This window comes from Vipera ursinii (assembly GCF_947247035.1).
Source record: "Vipera ursinii genome assembly, chromosome: 2".
NCBI classification, from domain to species: Eukaryota; Metazoa; Chordata; class Lepidosauria; order Squamata; family Viperidae; genus Vipera; species Vipera ursinii.
This window is the reverse complement of record NC_139513.1, coordinates 115,529,670-115,545,313: the sequence shown is the minus strand read 5'-3', so window position 1 is coordinate 115,545,313 and position 15,644 is coordinate 115,529,670. Positions and strand designations below refer to the sequence as shown.

The 15,644-nt window shown below is 36.7% G+C and overlaps 1 protein-coding gene across 1 annotated transcript in view; it reads right to left on the bottom strand.

Annotated features, from left to right (window-relative positions):
* Window positions 1–15,644, bottom strand: part of GAS7 (growth arrest specific 7) — a 149,108-nt gene that overhangs the window by 132,272 nt on the left and 1,192 nt on the right. The window lies entirely within an intron of this gene.

Below are 15,644 nucleotides of genomic sequence, written 5' to 3'. Positions count from 1 at the left end.
CATATAGAACAAGTAAATGTTCATTCATTCTTCAAAGGGGTAGTTTTGGTTTAAAAGATATCCTTATTCTGAAGCAGCTGGTATTGGATAAGAAACTGGAGGCTGGTGATGGCTTTGGCTTGTAGAAAGTTCCTTTTGTGAATTGCAGTTCCTAGTTACAGCTGGCAAGATACTAACCCTCAGCCTTACGTGATATGTTTCTATGCATACCACAGAGCAAACAAAAAAATAAAAATATGACTTCTCTAAATTTGATTCTACCACTTCCTAAGTCAATGCTTGTGTCATGCCATCTGCCTGTTTATCTAAGTCACTATTCCACTAACTTCCACATTAGTACTGCTGAAAGGAAAACATCCCATGGTGGAGATTTACAGCAATCATAGCTCTAGCAACAATTCAATGTTTATTCATGGATCAATACAATGCGGTAGGTTAGATTTGCTCAACTTGCACCAGATTCTACATATAAAAATTACATATGTCCATTTGCTGTATAAAATTCTTCAGAGATTCCTGTGACCAAGAAACTGCTTCCCAGCTGAAAAACTACTGTTGTCAGCAATGGCAACAAAGGTTAAATTTTCTCCATCTCATGGAAATGTCTGGTGTTTGTAATGAAACAATATTCATAGAATCATACTTAATTTAAAAACATGCAACTGATCATTCTATCCTACCATTTTGTTATTATCAAATCCTATCAGATTGTTTCTATCTAACAGTCCATGCTCAGTGTAGATCAGAGGCCCCAAACCTTTTGGGCACCATGGACTGGTTCTATGGGGAAAGATTTGTCCACGGACCAGAGGAGGTGTGATTTTGTGTGCTGCCTGCATCCCGTGGATGGGGCTTTGCTTATTTGTGCGACCAGGTTGCTGGCATGCTGCGGCCCGGTGCCGGTCCACAGACCCGGGGTTGGGGACCCCTGATGTAGATAACAACCTAGACCAGGGGTAGGCAACCTTGGCTCTTTTATGACTCATGGACTTCAACTCCCAGAATTCCTGAATCAGCTGCTGACTCAGGAATTCTGGGAGTTGAAGTCCATGAGTCATAAAAGAGCTGAGGTTGCCTACCCCTGACCTAGACAGACAGTCTGTGTGTTGTACTATGTTTAATTAAAACTATTATATAATATTTAGAGATATTTCAGCACCTAATGTATCAAATGTTTGGAATTAATTGGAAAGTACTGCTTGGTGGACAACAGTTTTATGAACTGTTGAGGACTTCTTTGTGAAACAGTGTCAAATGAGATGCTGGGTTAGAAGAATCCACACAAGTCAGAATATTTAAGCTCTGCAATGCAGCTTAAATTTTTGGTATTTTTCTGCTATACATTTTGGGTCATAATGTTTCAATTAACAATAAGCTCATTTGTTGTATGTATTAGTATAAAAATTGCACAATAGAAAGTACATAGCAGAGATACATCACAATGAAAATATGCCACAATGACTCAAAAATGGGAAGAGATGAAAGGAGAAAATAATTTCTTTCAATAATCCTCTAGCCTATAAGTCTTCAAAATCTACTCAGTGAATTTATGTTAACAAGCAGAAACCACACATTTATCTCCAAAAATGACATTTAACTTAGTAGGCTCTTTACCAAGGAAAATCATTCAGTGGTATTTTGTATAATGTAGCAAGGATCCTATGTTTCACTTTATACAATAGCCAAAATATCAATCTTTACTTTTACACTTACTTCAAGAGTATTCTCAACTGCTAACTACTAATAGCTTAGTTACTATTAAGCTACTATAATATACACTTGGAAACAAACCAAAAAACAGTAGCATTTAAGATTTCATAATAAAGGAAATAATTAGCCACAAATGTTTGTTCAGTACTAAGGTTTAGGGTTCAAGTATATACAAAATCAAGATACCTTTTACTTTTCTCAAAGTATATTTCACTCTTCAAGGTGAAGCATCCATTCTAATGAAAACTAGACCATCCACAGACTTACTCACCAGGTTCCTATCTTAGACTCTTGCACAAATATCTTTATGGAATATCTTATCAAATTAACTACACTGAAAGTAATATAAAAACACATAGTAAGTAAGTAATCCAACTTCAGTTACCCATTGAAACCATCAGATTTTATGCCATATAAACAAATATGCCATCTTCTTAAACTGAAAGCTCATTCTAATTTCCAGATGAAGCACCATTAATCTGTTGCTCTATAACCTATTTGGAAAGTCATTCAAACAACATAGTGGTGGTAAGAAAAGGATAATCAAGAAAAAGTAAATTAATGAAGCTGAATAATTTCAGTACTTGTTATTTTAGCTATTACAGGTTTTTTTATTAAGCAAGCTTTTGTAGGCTATAAAGAAATGCACAGCTATCTCTCTATTGCACAAGAGAAGTTTATTTCCGTAAATTAGAAGCCTAGTTTTGTTCTAGTGAAAAAAATTGCAAAAGCCCACAGCTGCCAATCAAATGAAGCTACAATCCCACGCTGTTGTGATGCATACTTATAAGCAAAAATAAAAAGGCAAGCCCTAATAAAATACCTGCAATTATAATCATACTGCCAATTCAGATGACACAACCCAAAGCACTACATCCTTATAAAAGCAAATCACTGGAGTTACTGCATACAAAAATGTTCAGCTCTAGAAAATTATGCTGACACCAATAAAACGAATGCATTTTAGGGCAAACTTAAGTTCATTGTAACTTTGGAAATTCAAATTAATTATATGAGTAATTTCTCAATAAACTTGAATAAATGAGCAAAGACTTCTTGTTTTTTTCCAGGAGATGAAACTCACTCCTTTAACATCTCAAGCATTTAGTATGTGATCAGTTTCAGAAGGGTTGGTTTATATAAACCAACTTCTGTTAGATATTATTCGCACTGTCTAGTCTAGGAATGGGAAGCTTGCAAATCTCCAGCTGTAGGTAAATAACAACTCCCAGCAACATCAATCAGCATGACTAATGCTGGAGAGCGTGGCTGAAATCCAGTTTCCTCATGTCTCATGTACTCTGAAACACAGTCAGATCTGGATATTGAATACATGTTGCTGTTCTTCTCAGTTCCATGTTCCATTGCTTCACCTCACCAATTTCATGAGCAAACCCTGAATATGCTGAACCCTAGAGGAGGAAGTGGGGCCACATTACAAAATCAAGGAAAGTCCAGGTTTCCTTCTTCTTCTTCTTCTTTTTTTTTTGCTGCTATACACCTTACCAAAAAGTTATATCTAATGACAATATGTGCAAGATTTCTGTATATAATGAGCCTTGGTGGAGCAGTGGGCTGATGCCTCCTTAAGTAGCACCAGCTGCTTGCAATTAGTGCAGGTTCGCATCCCACCAGGCTCAAGGTTGACTCAGCCTTCCATCCTTCCGAGGTAGGTAAAATGAGGACCCAGATTGTTGGGGGCAATTAAGCTGACTTTGTAATAATGCCGCTTGGGGTGTGTGTGAAAGCCCTAACAAGCAGGCATATACATAGAATGAAGGCTACTGCTAAGCTTGTAAGCCGCCCTGAGTCTTCGGAGAAGGGCGGGATATAAATGGAATTAAATTAAAATAAAATAAAAATATTCTGGAAGCCATATCATTCTGGAAAATGTAGAATAGGCTTTGTCCTGCAGAATATTCTTCTCAAATGTTAAAGCAAAACTATCAGCACACTAAGATTAGACTAGCACCAGACAATGATGAGGTTAACAAATGAGGTGCAGATATGGGTTACAATGGGAATGTGTGGGCAGTAGTTACAGATTCATATTGGCCACCCCATCCATCATTTGGCGAAACATTCCTAAGGAATCAGATTTTAAAAGAATTCTTTAAAAATGATGTTTTTAGCAGATTATGCAGCTTGGACATAATGAAACTAAAAGAATAGTGAGTTCATTTTTTTAAAAAAAAGTTCAAAATAAACAACTTATAGTAATTGGACTGAAAAAGTGAGCTAAAGCTAAAGCTTTATGAGTAAATGATGCAAGAAAGAAGTCATCGCAGCTTAGGAGAATATTGCAAACAACAACCAAATTGTTTGGCAAAAGAGAAAAAGAAAAGAACCACCATATTAAAATTACCATATTATAGTCAAACTAAATAATAAATTAAGACATTTTGCAATTGAACACTATTCTCCTATGTTTTGCTTTCTTTCAAACTGAAGCAGCCACAAGTTGGACATGTGTAATTGGGTTAAATCTACCTCATAAACTGAGCTACCAGTCACCTACCTCAAGAGGCTGGCCCTTCAGATGACGATACATGTAGAGAAATCTTAACCTTCCTCTCCAGTCTGTCTTAGCATCGCTATTTAAAACCTACAGACACCTAGAAAAGATCTACCATCTCCTCTAGTGTAGCTGAACTAGACAGTTCAAATGGACTTAGATACAGAATTCAGATGCAGTTTGTAGTTCTCCACAAAAGTATAAGATACCAAGAACCAAATATTTTCCATTTCACTAAACAACTTTATCCCATGAATCACTATTTCTTATACTTCCACATTACTCATTTAGAACAAGTCCGCTAATGCAAGGATAAGCAACCTAATAGTCAAAGGTCACATACAACTCCAGTAAGACATTTGTGCAGCTCCTGGTATACCTTCCAACCAGAACTGCTAAAAATGGAAAACACAATTCCCTGTTTTATTTAACGTATTTATTTATTTATTTGAGAATTTATATGGCCATTCATTCACTTACAGTGACTCTAGGCGGCTTACAAAAAAAAAAATAAAAACCCAATATAAAAAATACATTGAGTTTGGGAAACATAGAAATTAGCATGTCTGAAAATATGAATAATATTTTAGGATGTATATTAATCTTTTTAAAATGAAAGAGGAGAAAAAGAAAAGGCATTTAAGGGCCTATATCCATCCTGTCCATTGTGACTTTTGTCCTTCCAATGATAAGAGTAGTGTACAGTTTCCAAACAGCTCTCTCCCATTTTCTAATGCAACAGTCCCCAACCTTTATGGCTCTACAGACCAGTGGCAGCAGCAGCGGTGGTGGGGACGGTTTTGCACGCGCAACCTAGCTCCCACAACATGAGCAAAATGGAGTTTGGTGTGCTTGCCTGCCCCTTGTGCAGCACGGTTCCCAACAGGCTGTGGACTTGTACCGGTCTACAGCCCAGGGGTTGGGGACCCCTGTTCTACTGCAAAGGCTTCAATTTATTTCATAGAAAGCAAAAAGGGATAAATTTAAATTAAAAAAATAAACCTCTTTCGATAATAGATATTTAGGTATTCATGATACTTTGCAGGCCAGCTCCAGGTTGGGGAGAACTTTTTGTAATAAATTAGCTATTTCCTAAGACAATGCTCCTGAATTAACCTGGGACATACAAAAAATCCACACAGCAGCCTGTGCAGTTCTATGCAGTGCTGGCCAGAAAAGATGCTTGACAAAGGCCTGACACAGTTGTACAGACAGAAAGTGTGCACTAGGGGATCTGGGCAAGCCTTTGCAATGGAGCCCATTGGTTTACTGAGGCCGAGGTAGTCGTCTCCTGTTGTGAAACATCAAAGAGCAAGAAATACTTTGTCTGAGCCACAGGAGAATTGTTGTTATTTAGAAGAGACTGGGCTGGATTAAACAGCTTGTTCTTGTTCCAGACTCATGTAGTTCCCTGTTCAGTGTTTATTCTATGAAAAACCTGATCTTGCTTCTCTTATAATCTGTTAAATATGATTGCCACTTGGGGTGATGCAGTAAGGGGGTTTGTTTTGCCTGTGTTTGCATCAGCATTTCCCATTCATTTTCGACCAGAGATTAAATGGGATAGAGTTTACCAAAAAGTGTATGTTACAAATTTATAAAATACTGGGTGGGCTAATTTAGTATATCGAGATAGAAACAATTATCAGGGAGATTCATTAAAAGTGTGTCCTATCCCACGGTCCAATTCTCATAGTTATTATTTCCTGAATTATTCTAGATTTATTCAAGACATGTAAAGACAGATGCATAGTAATTATCCTGTTTGGAGCTGCAGTATTTTATTTAAGCAAAGAATATTTTATCTATTTATCTGTCTCAACGTAGACAGTCTGAAGGCCTTTCCAGATGTTTGATTTTAGCATAAAAATACCATTAGCCTCTCCACAACGCAACTGCTCTCCTAGAAACTAGCACACCTGTGGTTCAGATAAAGTTGAAAGATTGTTGTATCAGCAGGATACATTTTCCAGCACTCATGTTCTAACTTCTTGTATTAGAAAATTTTCTCCAAATGGCTTTTCTTGCAACTGTGAACACTCTGTGGAATATGACCACTGTATAAATGTTATTTGTGCCATTAGCAGTCCAGGAACAAGTAACAACTCTCCAAACAGCAGTGTTAACTCTTCATCATAGTTAAAAGTTATTGCTTTTTAAAATATCTTTAATCACCAACATTCCCATTCAAGCACTAGGCTATTCTAGTCTGACAGATGGATGTAAGAGAAATCTACACAGATTACTAAAAGAATGAAACTTTTTCAACATGAGTAGTGCTGGACTTATGGTGTGTCTTACGATTCTCAATTTTAGTTCATTGCCAGAGGCCCATCAAGTCAAAGCCCATTTACACTGTGACTTCATACAATTGAGAAAACCTTATGTGACTCAACCTTGAGATATAAAATTTGACATTCTTACATTTTATATCATTTTTATGATATAAAATAATAAGATATAGTAATAATAACAACCAATAATAAGTTCTCTCATCTTAATATTTTCTACTTCCTATAAGACCATCAGTACAATAGAGAACCCTATGCCGGGATCTTACAACATATCATATGTCCAGGAAAGAGAGTGGGAAAGGAACCTTATAAAGTTTTTTTTTAAAAAAAAGTTTGGCCTCAGAACATTTCCTGAAACAAAATTAGTCTGGAACTGCTTAAGTTTAAAAAAGAATTCAGCTTGCTTGCTTAATTCTGGCTTTATATTGGACAAGGTGGGGTAGTTTGGAAAGAATCCAAAGGAATGAACCTGCTTAATAGCAGACCCAGAGGAAATAATCTTGGACAAGTCTTGCCTGGCAGAATTTGTGGTTTATTTATAAAATCTGTATACTACCCTTCAGGATAGTATTAAAAATCAATAAAACACAAGCAAAAAAAGTTCCACACAAAACAGAAAAGACAGAAGACAACTTGAAAATAAGAGGGCTTCAAAACAGCTAGAAAAGAGTACATACATACATACATATATATGATTTGATCTCCTAATATGCACCTGCCAAACATGAGTCAAGCTTCCCTAAGAGCAGGATTCCAAGGCACCATACCCAAAAACTAAAATAAAGCCATACAGGTAGTCCTCTACTTGCAACAATTTGTTTAATGACAGTTCAAAGTTATTTATGACCAGTTCTCACACTTATGACCATTGCAGCATCCACACAATCATGTGATCAAACTTGCCAACTGACATGTTTTTATGATGGTTGCAACATCCCAGTGTCCCGAGATTGTCATTTGCAACCTTCCTGGGGAGCTTCTGACAAGCAAAATCAATGATGGAAGCCAGATTTGCTATATAACCACATTATTCATTTTACAATTGTAGTGATTCATTGAACAACAATGGCAAAAAGGTCATAAAATGGAGCTCAACACATTTCACAACTGTCTTGCTCAGCAACAGAAATGTTGGGCTCAATTGTGGTTGTAAATTAAGGACTACCTGTATAGAAAAACTTGGGCAAAGAACTTTCCAATAGATAGTACTGGAAGATATAGTACTGCATATTGATTTGTATGTACTAAGTCACAGGAAAGTGGCCTTTCAGAGCCAAACAGTGATGGTGGTATTGCTTGACAATATAAGGTTTATTGATTAGAGAAGTAAAATATACTTAAACAGATGAAATTGACCTTTCTTTCCTATTTAGTTATTATACCTTGCTTTGAATAGTAAGAATTAAAGGGTATATAGTACTTTCAGTGAGAACATGATTGCAGTAAATATTCAAATCACGTCCCCGTTAATTAAACCTGTAGTTTTACAGCAGGATCTTCTCAGGACTACTTAATCCACTTTTATTACTAGAATCAACATTCATAGATTTTTACCATGTTTAAAAAGCTATAGAGCTCTAATTGGCAGCTATTTCTAAAAGATGCCATACTTTGAGTTGAGCAAAGTGATGATGCCCTTTCCCCTAATTCCTGCATTTGATTTGACATTTTAAAAAACTTTTCTGGTTAAGTAGCAAAATAAACTGCACCAAAAGGAGCAGTGGGCTAATGCCTCCTTAAGTAACACCAGCTGCCTGCAATTAGTGCAGGTTCGAGTCCCACCAGGTTCAAGGTTGACTCAGCCTTCCATCCTTCCAAGGTAGGTAAAATGAGGACCCAGATTGTTGGGGGCAATTAAGCTGACTTTGTAATAATGCCGCTTGGGGTGTGTGTGAAAGCCCTAATAAGCAGGCATATACATAGAATGAAGGCTACTGCTAAGCTTGTAAGCCGCCCTGAGTCTTCGGAGAAGGGCGGGATATAAATGGAATTAAAAAAAATTAAATAAATAAATAAATAAAAAATATATCTTTATTGAGCAAATTGTTCCCATATCAACTGCTGTGTAAAACATAAACTTGTATTGACTGAGTATTCTCTAGCACAGACATGTCAAACTCACAATGTTATATGATATCATGCGACATATCAGAGCTTTTTCCCATTGCCGGCAATGGGGCGGGTGCAGTTTCCTGGTGACGTGTCTGGCCCACAGGCCGGTAGTTTGACACCCTGCTCTAGCAGATTTGCAATAGATTGGCAAGTGTTTCTAATCTCAGCATAGGCACATATGTTTGTATGGCAATGGAGATACATATAGCTCTGTGGAGATACACTGTATATATTTTTCATTATTTCTAATGAAAAATAAATGAGAACCCATAACAACAATGTCTGTTCATAGTTAGCTGTGAAGAGGGAAGAAAGGCATTCAGCTAAGATTCTGCTCTTATCTATCCATAAAATAAAATGCCTGAGAAACTTGTCTTTCTTCTTTAGACAACCCACTACAGATAAGAGCAGCTCAGCAAATAGGTGCAAGCAGAACGTCCAGTTTTCAAGCTCTCTTGTCATTCCTGGAGTTATACATTATTCTTCATAAAAGAGATGTCCAACCATGGGAAGAGACAGCAGCTGTAAAAATCCTGATAGCCTACAGTCCTGCAAAATTTATCCTGCCAGCTGCTTCTTCACATCCCTGAAGGAGAATGAGAAGAAGTAGATTTGATACATAGAACAAAAATAATCTGCTCTAAAATGAACATATGCAAATGTCACCATTCCAAGATCAGTTGCATTTATTAAAAACAGTAAGTTCCATGAAGCAATTCACTGGGTAGGCTTAGGTTTAGCAAGCAGACATGTATAAGCTGATATAGTAATATACAAGCCTATATTTCTTTCTCCTCTGAGTGAACCTGCCCGTCCTTTGCACTCTTTCTGAGAGAACATGCTTCAGATTTTTAGCTTGTGAGAGGGATGGGGGGGGCGGGTTAGTAACGAGAATGGAGCTTTTCAAGTAGTCTTCTTGCTGCTGTAGCATCACTTACCTTCAGAAGAACATTTTCAAACTTTTTTTTAAAAAAAGCAGTTAAGATTATCTTGTTCCAGACATTTTAGAACTAAAGAGCATTGGCTGACTTTCACTAATTTTCAGATTTTTTTATATTTTGATTTTTTGGGGGGTAGGAGTCTGGGTTGTTTTTAATGGCATGTTGTTGTTATAAACCACCTGGACTCTGGTGAAGGAGTTATGTACTAATTTTGTTTTATATATATACATGTGGGTTGGTAGGTGAGTGGGTGATTGGATGGGTGGGTGTACTGAAACAATTTAAAGTGCACTCCTATGAGCTGTGACTATTTATTTGGGATAAATCCCACTGAGTACCGAAAAATGTGTTTCCAAACAACTATGCATAGAATTGAATTGCTCAACCTTACAGTAAATAAAGCAGTTCAGACATTCAAATTTGTTTTGAATATTCAGAATTGCATTCTACCAAAAAGTCTTTTATACACGTATACACACATACACACAGAGAGAGAGAAGGCTAAAGCATACACAACACTGTATTTTTCTCCTGTCAGTTCACTTCTTAATTTATTGCCTGGAAGAAAAAGCTGTAATTCAGGATGCATGCTAGCAAGATTTCTTGCTCATTTAAAAGCATGTAACTCATACCTTGCATCTAAATGAGGCACCAGGAAACAGATTGATTAATTTCTTAATAATGAAATGAAAATCATTTACTGCAGATAATATCTTTTTACAATTTGGAGCAGAAACCTAGAACACAAAAAGCGGGTCATGTACACGACGGCACATATTCCATGCACATTTTTCATATGGAATATACTTCTTCAGTTCTATTTCAGAGGAATATGACTTCTTGAATTAGGTATCTTAAAATTCATTAATTTGATCATTTATTTGTTAATACCAATTACTGAAGCTATTGTTCTCTGGAATTCAGCCCCTTCCCCCCAAACCTATTTCTATGTATTTGATTTCTGAATGAAGGCTGAATATAGTTTATAGTATCAAGACTTCTCAATATTGAAGTTACTTTCATAAAAAAAAAATTCCCTAATGAAAGAGAAGGAGAAACGGGAAGGTTCAAGCTTAATATTTACCACGGTAACCTGATTTACTCAGTATACTAACCCATTCATTAAATATGGTTTGTTGAATTAATCACAATTGGCTGGGTTCACACAATATATCACTAAAACTAAACAACTCATATTATGCCTTAGTACAATCTTTGCATACAGATCATCTCGTAACAGTAAACCATAGTATAATGTTGACGCTGAGTGCATCCCTAGCAGAAAAAATACTCTTTCTGAATAAATCTTTTTCAAACAAATGCTATTTGCAATTGTCAGCGGTATACAATAATAGAGGAACTGGCCTCTTATGAGCTGGGCTTATGAGCTGTGGTAGTGCAGTGGTTAGAATGCAGTATTTCAAGCTAACTCTGCCCACTGCCAGGAATTTGATCCTGACCAGCTCAAGGTTGACTCAGCCTTCCATTCTTCCAAAGTCGATAAAATAAGGACCCAGATTGTTGGGGGCAATATGCTAACATTTGTAAGCCACTCAAAGAGTGCTGTAAAACACTAAAAAGTCTAAGGGCAATTGCTATTACATTTTCTGTCATGTGGACAAATGACAAGTTTTTGTATCTTTTTGCTACCATTTCACGGTCATCCAGTTTTTTACAGCCTGGATATGATAGCCCAACTTTTACAGCAATCTCTCTCTCCTCCCTACCCCATTTGTGATATGTTGGTAGGTATGGAAGAAGAGCATTCATTACATCCACATCAGGATATTTTTAATTTCCAGTTATTGCTTTGTCTTCGCGAGATTTAAAAACCTACCATCATATTGTCTTCTTCAAGCCACCGAGTTGTTTTTTTACATTTCAGACTCATTCATGGAAGCTGTTCACATCCTTAATTTTAAAAACCTGAATTCTTAATGTCTGGCTTTGAGCCCACTTTGTAGAACCTGACTCCCAAATGAATGGCTGGCTGGTTGGTAGGCTGGTTGGCTGCTTTCCTTCCGAGAGCTACACAACCAAGAAGAAGCCTCTTAATAAAGAAAAGGTTCCCATTCATTTTGGTTCCATTAACCTCTCTACTGTGCAGATCCCAAGGTTATAAATAAGAGCTGGAAGATATCCCAAGAGGACATTGAGACTAACCTACTTCCAGACCAGAACACTATTCCATCACTTGAAAATAGGGACTGTTTCATCAGACCAGTTGTAAAAGAAAGCAGTGAAAACATACATGATTAAAAGCATATGGTCAGAGTTATAATTTCCCAACCCCACAGATGTTTTGCCATATCCTCTTCTTTTGTGTAATCATCTGGCTTATAATTAGTCTAAACAATATTGTATGAATTTATGTGCCTTACAGCATAAATAGGGTTGTAGGCATTACCCTGTCATCTCAAACAGGCTTAACAGGAACAAACCCATTGAAGGCAATTATATCTTTATGGCGAAACAAACAACCTCTAATAAGCAGCAGTTCAGGAGCACAGTGAAAAGAACACCAATGGGGAGATTAGGTATTAGTGCAGCAGCCAAAGGTTTTTAAGCTTCCAAAACAGGAAAGGGAGTGAACTGTCAGGCTACGTACATCAAATTACTCTCCATATGGGAATGTACATGAATCCTTTCTCAAGTGTCTTTTACAACCTGGCTCACAGGTTTTAGTTATTTTATTTAAACATACAAACATAAATATAAAGCTACAACTGTTTTAGTATTAACTAAAATGGTGCCCATGGAGAATTCAGAGCCAAATATGCATAACTTTGCAAACTGTCAATGGCCAAAACCTCTAAGACTGTGAACTTAGAACTTTATACTCTTGTAAAATACAGTTTCTGGGGTTTCCCTTACTTGTTGCAAGGAGCAGCTAATAAGCATCAATATTAACAAACACTACACAATAATAGTAGCAGGCAGGACAATTTTCATCAGAAACAATATCTAACATAATTGGGAAGCAAGATTACCTTCACAAAAAGGAAGCATTTTAGCAAATTCATGCACAAAAATGTACATAGTTTTTTTCCCCAACACAGCAAGTGGCCAGCCAATTTAGTGATTTCATTAGCTTATCATATATGGCACAATTGGAAGCTCTGTTGTACAGCATTATATCAAAATGCAGAGTCTGAGCTAGCTCATTGCTAATATTACAGGGCAGTGAAAGTGTCCAGAACAATTATGCCATGCTGACATCAAAACTACACATGTATCATAACATCATTGTGCAAATAATGTGAATCATGTGATCATAATGCAAAATTATGTAGTACATAATTCATGATACATACAACCTCACTTGTTCCTTCTTATATGCTGTGGACACCCACAAGGAGCACCTAATCATACACATCTCTATTTTGTTTGGAGTTTATGGACAAATCTAAAATTTTGACTATGAAGTTCAAATGAACTTCACAGCCTAGAATTTCATACTACTATGAAGGAAAAGTAAACAAAATAAATCACAGCTATCAAAGCAACTATATGGTATGGTAGCAGGGGATGCTTATTTGATATGGCCTACAGGATACAGCAGAGTAGTAATTATTGATATCTTGTGCCTATACCCCAAATAGGTCATAAAGTTCATACAAGCTGTATTTCCATAAACCACTAAAAATATATTATGGTTTATTAGATTTTGGTTTAATGTAAATCTAACCAGTGTGGTGTGAAAATAATTGTTCATGGTTATTGCATTGCAACAACTATAAATCTTTGAACAGTGTGAGAATCAAGTCACAAAAGATTCCCTGACTGGTTCCTTGGAACTATTCTACTCAACCAGATGACCATTATTGTGGTAACATAAGTATGTTCTAAACCACACTATGCATGATTTAGATTGCTATCCAAAACCACAAACACATTACTTGGAGTCACTCCTGTCTACATTTCATAAATATACCCCATTATTTACAACTAAATACTAACAATAATTAACTTTGTTCCCTACAAAGCATTCCAAAATTGCACGATGGTCAATTAAGACCCATACGCAGTCAGAATAAGTAATATTATGCCATTACTATTGGCTTGTCTAATTCGTCCTGGCAACTTATCACTTCTTAGCAGCATGTTGCATTTTTGATGGTGTAATTCCCATTAAAATGTAGATGTGAAATCAGCGATATTGGTTTTGTTATATGTCCTTGTAGTTTGAATACTATATTTTAAGGTAGGATTACATCAGCCAGAAATTCTTTTAAAAGAAATCTACACACAGGTACAGTACTTTTGGCAAACCTCCCAGCTGGATACCAGAGTTAGCAACCTATAGCTCATAAAATATAAATAGCTGGGAAACATGAGTTAGAGATTGCCAACTACCCTGCTTTTTACTACTTACGGACATTATTTGGCCACTGTGGGAACAGAATCCTATTTTACACAGCAGCACTTGTTACATTAGACAATTCTCTGACAAGTTAAAAGCTTTGCCAACAAGATTTCCAAGCAATCTGTGAAAATACTATATACAACAATGCAGACAATAAAATTGACTTATAGTGCTACAGGACCATACTATATTGACTCAGTGTCAATGTGTGCACAATTGTACACATTCTAGAATAAAATTGTGTGAGCAGGGCAGTGCTGATACTGATTATTTAAGACCTGAATCAACCAAAGTAAAAATGCATGCATTTTAATTAGATGATAAACCACAGTTTAAATAGACCTTGCCATCCTCCCTTAGCCCAGTAGTGTGCTGTGTAAGAGCCTAACCATACATAAATATTGCAGTCTTCCAAAAGAAACTTGGAAAGAGTAAATGTATCACCTATGCATATTAATGTCTGTATATGCGAATGCATTTCTGATTATCATATTGATGCCATAACCGCAAGAAGGCAAAATGTGCAACCCAGGAAGAAATACGCATTAAAAAAAGAAGCAGCTGGCTACACAGCACCATATGCGTACTACATGTACAGTAGTGGCCAAAATTGTGGAAACCTTTTGGGAAAAGTGTATGGTAAAAATGCCACCTTTGGTTAAGTTTCCACCAATTTTTCTTCTAATTTGTTTATAACTGTAGCCTTGTAAGCCGCCCTGAGTCTTCGGAGAAGGGCGGGATATAAATGGAATTTAAAAAAAATAATAATAATAATACTATTGTACATCACTTTCTGGGCAACCAGTTAACTCTTTGCACCATTACTTTAATTTTATTATGTTTTACAAGCGCACTAAATGAAAGAACACAAAAAGCCCCAACCAACTTGATAGCGATCACATAACACACTGACAAATGTCCTCCTCTCAGCTTCAGTACATGACATCAATACCTGAATCCTACTGTGATCTGATTGGTTCACTGCTAAAACAAGACGACCCCTGATTCGCTCTCTAAACGCTCATGCTCATTGGCTACAATCAGATGAAGGAAAGCTACCTGATATTAACCTAAGCAAGTTGTGCTTCCTTTTTCTGGTTATTTGGCTATAACTTTTCAAAGATAATTGAACAAACTTTGTTGCATTACATTCTTGATTAAATTATCTTTCCATTGATATATAATTTTATGATACTACTCCCCAAAAAAGTGTTATTAGCCATCAAACCTCAAAAATACACTTTTCCCAAAAGGTTTCCAGGATTTTGGCCACTACTGTATGTATGATTACTGATTGCAAGGGCAAATCAATTCTGTGATTGCACCTTTGCACACCAAAGCCCTTTTTCATTGGAATACAAACAGCTGCCTTACAAAAAAAAATAATAACCCCCAATCAATTGTCTTGTAAGCTAAATGGGAAAATATCTCCAAGGTTTCAACGTCTTTCCAGGACCTAACCTGGAGGTGCCAACACTGAATATATGGTCTACCACCTACCCTTTCCCTAAACTCCTTCCTAGCCAATGGAAGCACTGGCTTGGAAATCTGGGGGAAGGCGCGGAGGGGAGGCGTACTTGACCCAAGCATCTGAAGCAGGATGGAGCAACAGTCTGACTCAGGATAAGGCAGTCTATCTTCCTGTGCAAGAGGGGAAGTTACTCACTGTCATGAGCTGAAATGAGCTTTAGCAATTTCAGATCCAA